Below are 12,490 nucleotides of genomic sequence, written 5' to 3'. Positions count from 1 at the left end.
TGATGGCTCTCAACACAGCATCATCATAAATAAGTGTTATTTGATATGATTGGGGTAATTGATGGATCTTGTTTATTAGTGTGTTATTTAAAACACGATCGTCACAAGTGCCCAGAGCATTTCTATACGAGAAACCCAGAACCATTAATTTTGCAGTGATTGGGTCATGTTAACACCTTTGACTCTTTGGGCCCATTTTCGATGGAAATGAACAGAGCGGTGCTCTTTTATTATTGTTTGTAAAATTCCAAATAAAGAACTGGATAATTCTTGGGTGCTGTTGCTGGATCACAGCAATGTTCTGGTTGCACCACAGAGTATTAAAAACACACGGGCGATCAGTTTTGTGGTCTCAGAAGATCTGATTTTGAGAATTGAGTGTGTGCAACCTAATTTACATAAACCATTACCCCGACTGCATGCACAATTATGGCAACTGCAGATGCAGATGGCAGTCAGTCATCCAATTGGAGTTTTGGAAGCACAAATTGAGGCAGTGGCATGTACAAGTTATGCCCAGACCTTTCCAATTGTATCCATTTATTTCATGCAAAATTAAGTCTACAATATAAAGTCTAAGATGGGTGGCAGGGATATATGTGGATTTTGAGGCCTTCAAAAGGACCCCTCTCTTCAGCAATGATCCAAAACAACAGTCAAATCATTTACAAACTCTGATTTGTAATTTCTCTCTCCTCGTTTCTCCAGTCAGCTTTATGCATTGGCAAGAGAACACACTGTAAGCATTGCCTTCTGCACTTTGACATGTACACACATAATGTCATTCTTTCCACTCAGAGCTGTCACTACCATGCACGCTTCACACATTGCCTACGGCTGTGGTATATCTTACCTCTATCCAGACACAAACACATCCAGAGCAGACACAGAACAATATGTGCACCATGCGGTATGAATGCAACAAACCTTAGTTACACTAAGCAAATGTGGGGTAAGATGGGGAAGAGACAGAAAATTAGTTTGGAGCACACTGGAATGTGAGTACAAGGGTATGTCTACGCTACCCGCTGGATCAGCAGGCAGTGATTGATCCAGCGGAGGTTGATTTATCGGGTCTAATCTAGACACGATAAATTGACCCCCGAGCGCTCCCGTCGACTCCTGTACTCCAGCTCAGCGAGAGGCGCAGGCAGAGTCGACGGGGGAGCGGCAGCAGTCGACTCACCGCAGTGAAGACACCACGGTAAGTCGATCTAAGTACGTCGACTTCAGCTACGTTATTCACAGAGCTGAAGTTGTGTAACTTAGATCGATTCCCACCCCCCTTCCCCAGTGTAGACCAGGCCCAAGAATCTGTGCTGTCTAGAAAAATTAAAACCGAGGTGAAGTGGGGCTGTAGAATGGACAGGATCCATTTTCTCTTTTGTCTTCCTCCATCCCCCAAATAATGTTTACCAACTGTTCAGACTTGCACATACACGGGCAAAAGGTACAAAAATGCACGCCCAGTTTACAAACGCAGTTACTGCAACTACATGAGCAAATGCACTGCTCACATGTGCAACTGTTTAGACATGCTTGTGTGTACTTACCCCAGTTACACATGCAATCTCCTACTGAGGTCTGAGCGAGTCTAGAGTACGTGAGGGAGCAATCCCAAAGTATCCAAGATTTTTTCTCCTGTGGAGGGAACTCCAACGGTAGCACACTGTGCTGTGGTACAACAACTGGTGTAAAAGAACTGGTCCCAGATCTGAAAGAGCACACACTTGTGCCTTTAGGCACTAAAGTAAAAAATGTCTAGGTCAACTCTCTAACTAGTTAGTGTTTCTTTATCTGTAAAATTTGTTAATTTCCAGTGTCAAGGGCGGGGTGGTCATTCAAGATGTAAGTGAAAAGAACGTATGATAAGTGTAGTACTGCCTCCAAATGAACAGTGTAGAAAGGCTAGCACAGGGCTTGTTCTCCAGTGGGTTTAACTTCTAATATCTGCCCATCCAAGATTCATATCCTCCTTTAGAGTTATGCACAGAATAATTCCTGATGTTAATTGTTGGTAGTCTAGGGTAGTATAGAGCCCTAAATGAGTGAGAAACACTGTACAGCCTACTTGCTCAGTAGTGCTTACAAGATCTTGTAAGTTGTTGAAAGTATTTTTTCTTAAATAATACACATTCCTAAAAGGAGAAACACCAACACTTTCTTGCTTTTGAATTGCTACCACCTTACCTAACAACCTAACAGAGAGTAAGCTTCTTAGATCAGGGACCACTCTGTTATATAAAGCAGTGGTTCTCAAACTTTTTTATTGGTGACCCCTTTCATATAGCAAGCCTGTGAGCGCAACCCCCCTTATAAATTAAAAACACGGTTTTATATATTTAACACCATTATAAATACTGGATGCAAAGCGGGGTTTGAGGTGGAGGCTGACAGCTCGCGACCCCCCATGTAATGACCTTGCGACCCCCTGAGCGGTCCCGACCCCCAGTTTGAGAACCTCTGATATAAAGCATGATATACTAGAGCTGGTCAAAACTGGCCATTTTCTTCCCGCCCACCACCATTGCAAAATGTTCAGAATAAAGATTTTATTTTTGTTCAAAACCTTTTGTGAAAATGTTCATTTCTCGACTAACATTTTGAAATACCGTTTTTTTGAAAATTTTCTATTGTGAAATTTTGGTTTGTTTTCAAGGGAAAAATCCCATTCTTACTTTTTATATCCTTCTCACTTCCTCCTCCCCATTGGGGGAAAAGTGGGAGTAGGGGGAGAAGTAGTAAGAAAATGAGGGGAAAAAATGGTTTGGGGGTGACCTTTCTTTTTTTTTTAAAAAAAAAAGCTCCTTTGGAGGGAAAAAAAGGGGGGGGGGGTAGGGGAGAGGTTTAAAAAAAATAGTAAGTGAGCATTTTCCCACAATTTCCAAGGAAAGTTCACACGTCTTTCCCCAAACATTTCTCATTTTTAATTTTTTCTAAAACCAAAGTAAATCTCAAAAGTGAAATTTTTTGGCAAAAATTTTATTCTCTGTGAAACTTCATTTTTCCAACCAACAAGGCAGATGAAAAAAATTCTACCAGCTACACTGAACCCTCTGACGGCACCTTTTTTGGGGGGAGTGGGGACAGGTAATATAAATTGGGTTCTGAACACAAGGAGAAAAAGGACAAGATAATCCCACGGCAGTGTGTAGCAGAAAGCACAGGACTGAAAGTTAGACCTGGTCTACACTAGAGAGTGTTACAGATATTGCTATGTCAGGAGTGTGAACAAAATCCCTAGTGTAGATGCAGTTATAATGGCCACACACACAAAAATCCTTTTGTAGTATAGCTTATTCCATTTGGGGAACTGGTTTAAGCTAGATCAGCAAGAGATCTCTTTTGCCAGAATAAGCTGCATCTCTGCTAGAAGGTTTTGCTATACCTATATTAGCAAACCCTTTTTAAGAGAAGACAGAGCTTCTGAAGTTCTAGGCACTAGATCTGTCTCTGATACTGACTTCCTGCGTGCCTTTGTGCAACACATATCTCTGTGCCTCACTTAATCTATAAAAGGGGACTATGAAAATTACCCACTTTTAAGAAGTACTTTCATGTGAGGATCCCAAAGACATTTATGGAAAATGGCACACCAGGACAAGGATCATTTGGGGCTTGATTCTGTACTCACTGAAGTTAACGGCAAAGGTCCCGTGAGGCCAGCGGTGGAAGATCAGTTCATAATGCAGCAATTCAGGCACTCTTTTTAATCTGTCTCTCCAATCTCTGAAAGAAAGATAACCAAAGTCAGGGCTCCAGTGACCCTCTCAGTACCATTCACTGCTCTCTTGTTAGTCCACATTTATGAATTATTTCCTCTGGGGTAGAGATAACACGCTGTCTCAGAGCCATATTTCTCCCGTGTTACACTCGGGCAACACATCCTACACTCTGCTACTTCCAATGTTTTCTGTCCTTGGCTTTGTGACATTGATAGCTGTATTTTGGATGCCAATGGGGATGGATGTCCTCCTGAGAAGAGATGAATTTGAAGTGACACCCAAGGGATGATTGACACCACATGTAAGTTCTTATTCTGTCAAAGCATCACAATGTTGTTGGTTGTCAGACCCAACCACACTGCCATTGCTTTGCCACAATCCTACTTGATGCCCAATGTCTATCGGGCTTTTCATCTGTTCTTGAGGATGACTGTTCATGAATTCCGTTCTCTGAATTGTACATATACCTTATGCATAGCCTAAAGTCAGGCAGTCTCTTGAAGAGTTCATTTGCTATACAGAGGATACATCAGAATTATTTTCATTTGTTAGAGTTATAAAAGAAGAAGGTCTCCTAAATCCAATTTTCTTGGTTATTTTTAAACCTGTTTTAATTAGGCTTAGGATAAAAAGTCCTTTTGATGCCAAGTTGTACATTTGTGCTAGGCATGAACAAGAGCTGTAAATTTAAGACCTCGATTCTAACTTTCACAAAGTTTATGTGGGTTCAAATGCAGGGTTTTAGCCAACGTAGGAATTGCTCTACCGGATCAGACAGGTGGTCCATCTAGTTCAGTTTTCCATTTCCCACAGTGGTCAACCCTAGCTGCTGCAGAGACAGAAACCCTGTCTTAGGCAATTATGGAAAAACCTACCCACAAGGAACATTTCTTCTTAAACCTCTGTAGTAAGAGATTGACTTAGGCTCTGAAGATGAAGGATTTATACCCTTTAACTTCCTATTATAACAAATCTAAACACTCGTAGTCCATAGGGATCATTATAGAGATAAGGGCCAAACACAATGTATCCCTCACTAATTTGTGCAGCCCCAACAAGTAAATGTTTTCTTTGGTGATCTGCAAAGGTTTATTGTCCATGTATTCAGCAGGGTCAGATCCTGCCAACACTACTGCTGAAGTGTTTACTACTGGGAACTCAATAGAGCCACCCACAGTAGTGAGCATTATGCCCAGTAATAAGTATTTGTAGGATCAAGCCCATAGTAACTAATGCTTGCACACAGTCCAGTAACACATCTGCTCACATTTTCTATGGAAAGATTGAATAAATACCAGTTTTTAAAAACAAACAACTCGTTAACAAGAACATTTTTCCACCAGGTCTATTTTGCACTACGATGCAAGTTCTTTCAAGTTGTTTTAAGCAAGAGGGGACAGATCCTTAACTGGGGTAAACTGGCTCAAGTCCACTGAAGATAATGGAGCTATACTGCACTACACCAGCTGAGGACTTGCCCCAAGATGTTTTTGGTGGGTTTTTCTCCTGTTCACTGCCTGTGGCACACAACATGTCAGTCCTCAGGAGATTAGCCTAACTTATTCGACTCAGTATTGTGGTAGTTGGGTAAAATGTAGTGGCCTGTGGTATACAGGAAGATGACACGGTGGTCCCTTCTGGCTTTAACCTCAATAGGGAATATATGAAATATCTTATTAGATAAATCCATAGGCCCAACAGAAGGAAACAGACCTCTTCCTTGCAAGGTATTCTAGAATGCTGCTCTTTGTACTTGGAGAGGTTCCCAGGGAGCTCATTTTGAGAAGTGAGAGCATGAGAAAACAAAGCCTTCTTTAAAATGAAATTGACAAGGGAAATCTACTATATTGAGTTTTTTCAGCTGGAATCAAAATGCACATCTAGCAAGATTGTCATTCAAAGATGACTTCTCTTTGTGACAGCACAAACTGAACCATGCATACTCTATGCCAAACAGTACATGTAAACATTCACAGTGTCTTCGTGCACAGAGGATTGGAATGGGGTTTTCAAAAATGTCAAGGTACTGCACTTCTTATTTGAACAGAGCTCACCAGGCTTGGAATGAACTGCAACAGTTCCTGAGCCTGTAGCTATGTCACATGCAGATTTTTAGTATATTCCACAATTCCTGATGTCCAGTTTGTTATAAATACATAAAACTGTATTCCCCATCCAATTCAGAACTTCAGCATCCATCTACTTTCAAGTCTGGTAACAAAAACAAAAAAAATGACTAAATGCAGAACTCCAGACACTTCACTTCAAAAAAAGTGGAAGAACACATCTCAGCTACTGCTGATAGAATAATTCAGAGAAAATAATCTAACTTCTTCCTGCTCATGGATGTTGCATGAGTGGATGGCAATTTCCCTCATATTTATGATGAATAAGTGACAACACATAGTTCTGCTGCCCCGGGAACGAACTCTGACTTAGTCCCTGGTTCCATTCTTGCTCAAGGGACCAGGTCCCGCCTTTGACCAGTGCCAGCTTCGCTGTGCTTGCTAGTGTGTTTGAGAGGGGTGAAGAGGGAAGAGTCAAAGCTCTGCCCATTTCCTGCCCATTTTCCCAGAAGGGAAAATAGCAGCCCTACTAAGGCTACTTTCTGCCATTCCCCTGATGTCATGACCTGCAGAACAAATATCCCAAGCAGGGGCATAAAGGATCATCTTCTACCCCCTACTCAGGTACTTGTCCTGTTTGAATTCATTCTACACATTAACTTTATTTTCAAATACACTCTGTAGATTGATGATCAGATCTGACACTGAGTATCTGACACTTAGTATTCAACATTTGAGCGATGTTGCTTGTATTTAGGAAGATAAGTCGCATGGTATTGTTTCCATTTCCCAACTAGAGGGACATAAAAACATACAGATGCTAATGTCCATGCATGCTTTTATTAATAAAATAATTTACATTGAGAGGGGTCAGAAGAAAAAGAATAATTGAGCACATGCAAAAGTCTTACCACCATTTGCAGAAGCCTGATGAAACCTTTTGCTAATCCCGGCAGGGACCCTGCCTTACCTTCCTTTGAGTTTAGAAAACATTTTTCACATTGAGTGCTATCATGGTGCAAATATTTAATTACATATCAAAATGAAAGAACACTATGTTAAAAGACTGTTAAGGTTGCAAAGTCAAGCGCGCCAAATTGGGCAACCTTTAATTCTAGCATTTCCTAAGCAACTTTAATTTAATCTTCTTGTGCCTACATATCATAGTGATACAATCTTTAATTATAAGCTCACATATTTCTTTTCCCCACAGGAGCCCTGCCTCATTCTCTTACAAAATGGACAGTGCTCATTGAATAGGTATCCTCATCATTCAGTGTATGGTCCCACACATTATTTGCCGTACACCATCAAAAGCCTGCACTGAATACAAATTGTTAATGTCCTCATTGGCTTTGAACGGTACTCATAGCACTGTAATATCAGAGTGCTTCAAAGACATTAATGAGTTTTATCTCCACAATACCCCAGGAGATGAGGTGGTATTTTACAGATGGGAAACTGAGGCAAAAATAGATTAAGGCCAAAGTTGTCAAGTGTCTATTAGTTTTGGATGCCCAGATTGACACCCCTAAAACCTGATTTTTTTCAGAGTTCTTAGCATTTTTAATAGCACTTTTTATGTTCAATGCCTAGCTCCTATTGACATCATTAGCAGCTGTGAGCATTCAGTATGTTTTGTGAATCAGAGTCTCCCTTCTGGCCTTAAACTCTATCTCTATGGCTATATCTGCAACCCTAATTTTGAATCGTCAAGGCTGACAGGGTTCTTGCAGCTTAATAATAGAATTCTCTCCAGTAGCTGTTCTTGTAAGTGGGAGATAAATGCATAAGCTACATTTACCTCAGTTACAAAAAAACCCACTACAAATAATATGTATATCTACGTTAAGAATTTACATGGTCCCCATTTTTGTAGTAGATGCAATGTATTTACCCTCACAACAGCCCTGTGAAGCAGGGAAATACCATTATCCCTGTTTACAGACGGGAATCCAAGGCACAGAAAGACGAATGACTTGTCATGGTCACACACAAAGTCTGCAGCAGAGAAGGGAGATGAACCCTGATCTCCCAAGTGTCATGATACCTTGGGCCTCAGGAGATTCCAACCAACACATCCCTGCTCTCACCCAGCCGACAACCAACTGAATGTAGAGACCATGAAACCTGAAACTACTTTGATCGGTCAGGGCTTCCTATTTAAATCCAAAGAGAGGCACAAGAAGTTATCCTCACACTGAGTGGATGCCTGCCTGGCTGCCATATCCAGGGCCGGCTCCAGGCACCAGCGAAGGAAGCAGGTGCTTGGGGCAGCCAATGGAAAGGGGCAGCACGTCCGGGTCTTTGGCAGCGGGTCCCTCAGTCCCTGGGAGCGAAGGACCTGCCGTCAAATTGCCACAGAAGAATTAAGTGGCGCATTAGAGCTGCCACCAAAGTGCCGCTTCGCCGCTTGGGGTGGCAAAAAAGCTGGAGCCGGCCCTGGCCATATCAGACCCTGCCTTCTCACCTGACTCCTGGTTCCTGCTTTCCTGACCTGCTCCATTCAAATCATTTCTTTTCTAATCTGTTCGGGCCTGAGCCCATTGACCTCAGCAAGCTTTGCATCAGTCCCTTCGTTACCAAGGTTATAGTGACTATGATCGTCTATCTATTGCATGTGGTGTAATTAAACCCCTTTTCATACCATTTTAAATTTGTCATAGGAACCAGAGAAGGTGAGTTACATGAAATAATAAATGCTACAGAGCAAAATCTTAAATAGCTCAGTCTCAGGCTTGTGATCTCACTGTCTCTCTCCTTTACATAGACAAGGTGCGCTATTAGACCATATTCTGTTAGGAAAAGAGCCAAGCTTTCAAGCAACACAGGTCTCTCCTTTATACTCTTTAGGTTGTATTTCCCGTCATATATTTAGATCAAGTCCAATATCACAAAATTCAACTTTTCACTTTAAATAAACCCCACAAATTGGTCATTATATTATGTTCCATTTGTGGTAATTTTCACAGTTTGCTGGTGAATCCAAACATTTTACAACAGTTGTAGCAATGACTAATCACAAACAGACATGTACTCACAGCTGCCTAGCTATTTATTTCTTGTCTAAACCCAACTATGAATAACTTAAGAACCTTAATAGAAGTGGAATAATAAATACAGTCCAAATATAGGCAGAAATCCAATCCAACCATCACAGCTCTCTTTTAAATCCTCCATCTTTCAACAGTGCTAGCTGCTAGAGCTCTTACTATTGTATAACAAGAATTCAGCAAAAGTGGACTAGGAGAAGCTGGCATAGTTACCCCAGTTACAGCTTTCACCTAGTCTTTTGTTTTCTTAAACTGAGCACACTTATGTTCATCACAAATTCTTTCCTCTTTCGAAGTTATAGCTACAATGGGCTGTTATGTAGGCGAGAACCGCCCCTTGCTCTAACAGGCTTGGACAGAGATAAATCAGAAGTGGGGGGTGGGCGGTGCTGCAGGGTTGCTGCTGCCAGTCTGGCTTTGGGTTTTAATCTCACTTCTGGTATAAAAATAGACTGCTATCCCATGGCTGTGTCACTCCACTAAGCACCCGATCCTGAAGTCAGGAATCTAACTTCCATCAACTTCAGAGCGAGCAAGATACGTAAACCATTAGCGTTCTGTAACAGCGCCCACTCAGAGAAAGACTCTGGAAATGTAAAGCTTTAGAGCTAGATTTCCAGACGAACTGATCAGTTGCATGAAGAACAATGATGGTTGTAGAGCAGGTTTGAGACTCTCAGCCCTGGTCACTTAGGCCTTGCCTCCCACAGAAAATTGAACTGATTTAAGTAAAGGTGAAATTTTTAAACCGATTTGGGTTAAACTGGTACAAAGGGCTGGATGCACAATCCAGCACTGCCAAGCCCAAGCATTCAAAGATCATGATTCACACCCCAAAAAATATATAGCATGAGATTGGCTTAAAAAAGAGTTTGTTGTTTTTATATATAGAGAGAAGCCCATATATATATGGCTTCTCTCTCTATATAAAAACAACAAACTCTTTTTTTATGGGCTTCTCTATTTACCTTCTGGGGTTTGAGCCTTTAAAATGCACTTAGTTTATGTTCTGAAGTTTTTCCTCTGCAGCCACAACATCTAAAAACTTAAAAAAGGAAAAGTAAAAAAGTAAGTTCACTTTCTCCCCTAATCACATGCCTCCAGGAGCTGGGGCTTTAAAAAACAAAACACATACAGCAAATATCACGACTTTCATAAGAAAACTGCAAGAGTTAGGGCTAATCTACACTACAAAGTTAGGTTGGCTTAACTACATTGCTCAGGACTGTGAAAAGCCTTTCGCTGTTGTAGCCTCAAACATGAACCCAGGAGCATGAACCCAGGTCCTGACCTGATACCACTGGCTGAGCTCGCACATCTGTCCATTTTATCCTATGCAGCGGGGAGGGTAGACCAGAATCAGAGAACACTATGGCGGACAGAGAGCAAACTCTAATAGCATGAGGACTATTGGGGCGAGAACAGAAACCACAGCTCCAAGGTTATTGCTGTCTGTGGACAAGGCTCTGATGGTGGCAGTCAGCTGATGAGGAGGAGACAGTATGTCAGTGTTGCAAATAAACCACAAGTGACTGGGAGTTGGCTTAGGAATAAACATCAACTAAGTCGCAGTCACAGTCCTATAAATTACAGGGCTCCTTCAACTCCCATTGACTTCACTGGTAGCTCAAAACTGCTCAGCTCTTCCCAGGATCAGGGCCTAATATAACACTATATTTAAGCTTACTCCCAGTAACTCTGGAGACATTTACCTGTGCCTGGACCTTGTCATGCTATCTGGTCCTTGCCATGGACAAAGAAGAGTCCTTTATGACCAGCCATAAGACCATTCCAGCACCACATCTTGGCATCCTGCAGTGCTCTCTCATGTCTCTTTAGAGAGTACATTTCTTCCTTTACATAGTTAGCTCCAAATTGTTCAATTTGTGGAGCCAGTCCAGCCCCCAGGCTGGCTTGCCAGGGTCAGTTTATCAGATCTAATGAAGACGTTTATGGGTTGATAGACAGATGCTCGATTTTTTGATGGGATAAGGATGTCACATTGTTATATAAGAAACCAATAAGTGCCATTGGCTCCTAAAGCAATAAAGCACTGCTGCATTTCCAAGTTAATTGGCAGAGGGAAGCCAGTTTGCTGGGTGTGTATTTAATCTAAGTCTACTCTACGGATTTATATAGCACCCTACACTATGCTATCTAAGAACTAGAACAGAAGTGATTGCTATTACAATGTATTATTTTTTCTTAGCAATACATTTTGGTTCCATATATAGCTAAGACAGCAAGATGCACTTGGAGGCGTTTATACCTTTCCAGGGTTTTGCATATGGGAGGTAGGAGAAGCAAGCTGGTATGCAGGTGTTCTACAAAGTTAAGGGAGTTATTCCTCTCATTTAATTGGAGGGCTTTGATCTTATCTAAAATTCTAAAAATAGTTCAGGTTTTCCCCCATAAAGAGAGATCTTTAATAAACCATACCACACAACACAGCCTGTCCCAGGTTTGATGCTAGATGCACCACTTTTATCATCCACCCTATGTTAATCCAGGAGTGTTTTGTATTTAAATATTAAGACCCGATGGGGCATGTTTTATGGGTTCTTTACAATGCACCTCTGGTGTGTTGTGAAGCAGGAGACCAAAGGCTGAGTCCCATGGGCTGCCTGAGACATTAATTAGGTGGCCCCATTAAACACTTCCTGGAGTACTTGGCTGTAGTTACAATATCGTTTTCTTTTAAACTTGTTCTTTTCTTCAGCTTATCCTTCCAGATCCTCTAGACCTGAAAGCATCCTCTGCCACTCGAGTTAAGGGTCAGCTCCACTGCTTTGAAGGCAGTGATCAACTCAAAGTCTACACATAGGCTAGCCACAAGAGAGGGACTGAGACCCACTCTCAGCTACATTAGCAGAGCATGCAGGTTAGACATGAGTCGGTTTATGTCCCTAGCTTCTGCTCCTTCCACTGGTGATTTCCTCAGGTTGAAGCTCTCAACTCTCCCGCCCTTGAAACTCCCAGGGCCCGATTCTCCTCCAGCTTGCACCTTGTGTCATCATTCACACCTGTGGGTCTAAAATGCTACCACCGGCATATGTGAGAGAGTGAAGAATCCAATTGGGTAGCGTTTTACATTCACTTTGCACAGGCTCTAAATGATGCTGCAGGGGACAAGCCTAGTAGTGGCAAATCAGGCTCACAAAGTCCACCCTTGCTGTCCTGGGGGCCACTCCCCTGAGGCCACCTTCTCCTCAGGCAGATTCCCAGATCCATCCCCATTCCCACTGAACTCACTGCATTATATCCTGTGACATGATTTGCTGATAGTGTTTAATTTTTGCTATCAGAAGAAGTCAATTGTTAGGAAGTGACAAGGTAGAAGAAAAATTCAGATTCCACTAAATCATTCCCAGCGAGTTACCCTGTTGCTACCGAATTAGGCAATGTCAATCTATATTTTTAAAGGCAACCCTGTCTGTGTAGCAGAGGCACAGAGAGATGGCAGTTGACAATGCTGACTGGATGACAGTTTTTGGCAGCAGTTTCAGCTGTCTTGTTAGGTTTTTCAGATTAATCAACCCCTTTGGAACACTGAACAGATCAGAATAATCCTTCAATCCAAGATCTTTTGTGAGGGAAGAGAAGTCACCACTAACTGAGACAACAGCATGAAAAGTCAGTCTTCCTA

The 12,490-nt window shown here is 41.8% G+C and overlaps 1 long non-coding RNA gene across 1 annotated transcript in view; it reads right to left on the bottom strand.

Annotated features, from left to right (window-relative positions):
- Positions 1-1,559: 1,559 nt before the first annotated feature.
- LOC135975271 (uncharacterized) overlaps positions 1,560-12,490 on the bottom strand; it is a 34,522-nt gene continuing 23,591 nt past the window's right edge. The window contains exons 2-3 of the long non-coding RNA XR_010592198.1: positions 3,635-3,729; positions 1,560-1,714 (exon numbers count right to left, since the gene is read on the bottom strand). This is a non-coding gene — a long non-coding RNA (uncharacterized LOC135975271). The remainder of the gene's footprint in view (positions 1,715-3,634; positions 3,730-12,490) is intronic.

Source organism: Chrysemys picta, chromosome 13, assembly GCF_011386835.1.
Source record: "Chrysemys picta bellii isolate R12L10 chromosome 13, ASM1138683v2, whole genome shotgun sequence".
NCBI classification, from domain to species: domain Eukaryota; kingdom Metazoa; phylum Chordata; order Testudines; family Emydidae; genus Chrysemys; species Chrysemys picta.
Note: the sequence above shows the minus strand (reverse complement) of the source record. Positions and strands in the feature narration are given on the sequence as shown.